Genomic DNA, 5,662 nt, shown 5'->3' on the forward strand with positions numbered 1-5,662 from the left:
TTGCCTTTTTGTTCCTCATTATTACGAATATTCAACGTCGAAAACAAATGAGAACTTCGGAGGAGCTCTAGCCCAGAAGAAGAACAAAATCGGAAGTGACAAATGATCCATGAAGCGGAAGAAGGGATAACTCAATTTTCATCATTTTTCAGGAGAGCAAACAACTGTTTGCAGGGAAAACTGAAGCCAATCAGATGAATGACACAATTGCATTTTTGTCAAAAAAAAAAGCCTTAGCATGATTTTCTTACGAGGGAGAAAAATTGCAAGGGGTCGATGGAACGGGATGTTACAGTCGGAAGGAATGCTCTCTAGCCCGGAAGAAAACAAAACCGGAAGTAAGAAATCGTAGTTTCTGAGAGGAATGTACGCGTATGGGCGAATTCTGAGTGCCACAAATTTGAAAAATGAAACATTCATTTCGGGGCTTATTTTGGTCTGAATAGCATCTGGAGTACCCCAAGATGACCGTCCAAGCTTGGGCGCGCGTCAAGTTTATTTTCACTTTTCAGCCCTATAAACAAGCTAGGGCCCGCCCTTCCGTCGAACCGAGTTGCCAGCTCCGCTTCGCTGCGCCGGCAACTCGGTTCGACAGGGGGCCGGCCCAGCTTGGCCTGCCGGCGGCCTTTTCTCGGGCCTTCGGCCCTCGCATCAGACCCAACTTGGCCAGTCAAAGGCCCGGGCCTTCGGCCCGCTCGCATCACACACACACCGTGAGCGGGTAAAGCAAAGTTATCGATGTACCAGCGTGACTTAGGCCCGTCCTTCTATTCACAATATGCAATAGTCCTTACACTTTTTACTCCAACTGTCCTTAGAATATGCCCGTTTCTTTTGTCTCTCCGCCCTCATTCCGAAAATACCCATATTTGCCATGCTACTGCAACTCCTTGCAATAGAGGCACAGCAGGAGCGCAAAACGAGTCCGTCGCACTTTTTCCCATAACTCATGAAGGCGGGCTCCTGGACCCCCCTTCCGACCCCTCGTTGAAGAGGTCTTGCCAAGACCTATCCAAAACTTAAGTAAAAATTTTCAGTCGGTCGACCCCCTTTTTCAAGATCCTGATGTGACTAATAGACGAAGTCGGGCTCCTGGACCCCCTTTCCGACCCCTCGTTGAAAAGGTCTTGCTGAGACCAATCGAAATCTGCAATAAATTTTTTTAGTCGGTCGACCCCCATTTTTGAAGATCCTGATCTGGCCAACTTGTAAAAGCGGCCGATGGGGTCGGGACCAGGTCCATTCATCTTGTCTCGTCGCCCCGATTCCAAAAATACCCCTATGTGCCCTGCTAGCACCAATAATGGCGGAAATCCCCCTCCCGCTCATGTAAACCATGACGCACCTGCAGCAGCCCTTGTGCGACCCGGACGGGATTTGCACCACCGGATTATTTGTTTGGACGGTACTCCTGAAGTACCCTCCAAATCTGGTTACTCTAGCTCAACCCCTTCCTTGTACACAGACGCCAACAACAACAACAACACGCAGACACAAAGGCAAATGCATAGGCCCTCCCCCTATTTTTGGCCCGTCCCGTTTATTTTTTGTAAAAAAAATGACGGAGGGACGGGCATATAGTATGACTCGCTTCGCTCGCTGGGGGGCTTCGCCCCCCAGACCCCCCGTGCGTGCCTTCGGCCCGCTGAGTGCGGTCTGGTTAGCGATAGTAGGACCTAGCCGCCTGTTAATCGGGCGGTGTACGCCGCGGTCAACAATTCCAGAAGCTGTCTGGTACACAATGTTTCGTGACGAGTGAGTCAAAAGGGGGTGGCATTGAGTCAAAGCGTCGAAAGTCGGGCTCCCCTGGAGTCGTTGTCCTGGCCGCAGTCAGCAGCTGATGTGAAATGACTTTGCCGTCTTCAAAACAGCAGCGCCTGTCATCTAGCCTGAATCGCACTGCTCACCAATTACAGCGAGGAGCTGTGATGGCTAGTGGGGTGACGAACGCAGCAGCCCTTCATTCATCAGCAGTGACAAAGTACAAATGGCCATCGTTCCTGAAGAGAAGATTTCTATTGAAGAATTTTTTATCTTGACAAACGAATTAATGCGTACCTGTCAAGCCGTATAGCTATGTATAAAATCTATAAATGGACCCTGACTGTCATAAGCAGTGCCCTACAATCTAAAATTCTACCCCAAAAGTTTTCTGTTAAAAATGGGCTAGAAAGCAATAAAAGCGGGAATTCACCTTTGCCACCATGAAGACGGACTTTGTGTTTTAATTACGCTGTACTTAACCATTCCAAGATAAGGGAAGGTGGGGACCCATGTATCACTTTTTTTTGTTTTGAGTGTCAAAATTTTGGCTTTGGGCATAAATCAAATGTTTTGGGTCAGAAGCATGAGTTAATCTTCCTTCTACAAGGGCCAACTGAATTTGTTCATGTATCTCATCTGGTTTTGAATAGGAGCGCAATCTACTAAATTCATGTATTTGATACATCGGACCCCATACCTGGGGTCCCATGTATCACCCATGGGGACCCATGTATCACAGCTATTTTCTTCAAAAATAACTTTTAAAAAAGGACAAATTATGCAACATTTCCTTGCAGCATTAATTTCTACAATATGTTTACTCTACAATTCAAAGAGTGTACATGGTACGCTCTAACTGGAGCATGCCTGCAAGCACGCTCTAACTAGCGCATGCCTGCCAAGCATGCACTAACTAGTGCATACATTCCATGTACACGATAACTGAAGCGTACATTTACTGCATAAGGGATAGGGAGTTTTCTGCATCAGGAAGCGTGTACATGGCATGTATGCACTAGTTAGTGCATGCTTGGCAGGCATGCGCTAGCTAGAGCGTGCTTGCAGGCATGCTCCAGTTAAAGCATACTATGTACACTCTTTGATTTGTAGAGTATAAGTTTGACCGAGTTTGACCATTCCTAAGGTAAGTTGAGGTCAAAGAGAGAAGGTGAAGATTCATGTATCACAAGTGGGGACCCATGTTCCACAGGTGGGGACCCATGTATCACTCTACTTTTGGTATTTGTTCAATGGCAAAATGTAACTAAGCTGTAACACCTATCGCCTGTCACTCTATTATAAAATTGCAATGATTACAGCACAGGCATTAAAACATGAAAATTTCCGTGTTTAACTGCCCCCCAACATGAAATTTGAGTGATACATGGGACCCCAAAAAATGTGATACATAGGTCCCCACTTGTCGGAGCATTGGACAATGTGGTGTACTGCCAGAACCTATGCTCGGATGTTGCTGTTCGGCACTGCTAATTGTTGTCAAAGCCCTTCCGCACACTCCCACGTCAAAAAATTGCGACAATGTTCCATAGCAGGAAGCTGATGAAAGATATTTGAAGAAATTTTTTTTTTTACTTTCCCTTAGTTTTGGGGACCAAAATTTTTACTTAGTCACGCCGCCATGCTTGTTGGAGATGCAAGGTCACATCCTTCCATAAAATGAAGCTCTCTAGATGGTGTTTCGATTCCGCCCACGTGACTCTCCCCGCGGGCGAAACAAAAATTTAAAATACCCCGTGATACATGGGACCCCGTTACATGGGTCCCCCCCTTTCCCCTAGTTTGTTTTATTAAAAGTTGGACCCCCGGGAAAAGTGGGGCAACCTCAAGGGGATTAAGTTATCAGGGCCGGTTCTCTAACAAAAAAGTTGTAAAATGGGAGATTTTTGCTGCCCTTTGAGGGGGCCGTAAAAAACGAAAAACCGGGGCCTTGTGAAAAGGGGATCATAGTGTATTTGTCTCGAACATCAGTGAGCGCCCCCAAAAAAGGGCATCTTGGGGAAAGCAAATCTTGACAACCTTTGCGCCTAGAGACAGAAAAAATCGCCCCAGAAATATTCCTTTTTAAAAAAGTAGAGTCATATAGAATTTTTCTGACCGCTCGGGAAAAGCAGTCTTGTAAAAATTAAAATGCCCCTGCCAAGTAGGCAAACCCGTGACAGCGGAAGGGAAGGAAAGTGGGTAAATTTAGAGAACTGATGGTTCTTTAGATGACGGTCGAAGAACCGAAACTATGTTTTAATAAAAAATTAAGTTATCATACCCAGCCGATAGAATCTCGCATGAGAAGGAAGAGCCCCCGCGAGGTAGGCAACCAGGGGGGGTCGCAATATCAAGAAACCCTTCGTCCTACAGAAAAAGTAAAAACAAAAATGTTCCTCGTAAAAAATAAGGGGGAGCGTACGCTTTGATGAGTATCTCGGAAGTCGTCTTGTACTCCAAACCAGCCACGGAAAGAAAAAGTAGCGAAAATTCTGCCGCTTTTAGGGAGGAAAAGGTCAAAGCTGGAGAACGGGGGGTCGCATCGAGACGGGACCAAGTTCAGCAGATAGAAAATTAAATTTGAGGGGTAGCGTACGCTTTGATGACCCCCCTGAGACGCATCCTTCTAGGTGAAAGTGCGATCGGCGAGTCGCGGGTGCCGGCCGGGGGGGGGCCCGGGATTTTCCCCACCCCCTCCTGCAGGCCTTATGGAAATGAGTTTTCCGCGTTTTGCAGGCAAAAGGTTGAGAAAAAAATAATTCTAAAATTTTTTGCTTCCCCAAATTTTTGAAATAACGAATCGTTTGACTCTAAACGAAGAAAATCGATCGGCCCTTTTTGCTGTGGTTAAAAGTTGTATGTCCTCAAACAGTCAGTCGTGGGGGGGGGGAGGCGATTCTCACGTTTCGGGGTAGTTTTGGCGTCTCTGATTTGCCGAAAGTGAGAAATATCCAATTAAGTTTTTCTGATTATTGGGGGCCTGGATGATACTAGAGTTTCGGCAATGGTATTTATAGTAAAGACCTTGTACTACTTCCCAAAAACATGAGCCATAAGGTATTCCCCTACGTTTTAGTGGGTGTTTTGATCCGGAAATTACGTTATCACGGAAGTTACAAAGTGTGAAAATCGCTTTTACGGCTGACTCGGGCTTGCTGTGGCTTAAAAGTCGTTCCAGGGTCAAATGATACTCTAAGCCCGACATTTTAAACGGAAAATTTTTCACCTAGTGCTGCTGCAACATTGGGGAAAGGGTGCACGGAAGTTACAGGTAATTGTTGATACACGCCATTTTATAATGCTCTAGCCCCTTTGAGACCGTGTACAGCATCTTAGATTTCCGCGACCCATGCAATTTTATCCCAGGGACCCACTTTTATGGCTTGTGTCATGGAAAGTTAAAAGTTTGGCTTGGGGAGAAGTCCAGAGCTGCCTTTTCGAAATTTGTGTAGTGAAATTGAATATACGGAGGACATTTTTCGTTTCAGCATAAGTACCTTGAAGGGGGTCTGGCGTATTTGGGCTTCGGTTGAAATTAGCTCCAGACATGCCAAGCTTCGAATCCCCATCGACAGTTGGCAGCATTTTCGAACCACACCGCCACACTGGGGGCGGAAAGTTCGAGTATGTTCTCTTTGGACAATCACGGAATTACATTTGGGGTATTCCAAACGCTACGTAGACCAATCCAACGACGTGAAATTTTCGAAATGTGTGCGTTTTGTGGGCAATGGCCCTCCCCAACATCAGAAACAAACCCCATGTCGATATCTGCGCTCGTTTGGGCCAGGAGTCAGAAGAAACGAAACTACCCCAAAAAGTGAGAATCGCTCGGGAGTATCTTTTTTGGATGCATCGTGCGTCCGTTCGTCCCTTCGTCCCTTCGTTCGTCCCAGGA

This window comes from Thrips palmi, unplaced genomic scaffold, assembly GCF_012932325.1.
Source record: "Thrips palmi isolate BJ-2018 unplaced genomic scaffold, TpBJ-2018v1 HiC_scaffold_4, whole genome shotgun sequence".
Taxonomy (NCBI): domain Eukaryota; kingdom Metazoa; phylum Arthropoda; class Insecta; order Thysanoptera; family Thripidae; genus Thrips; species Thrips palmi.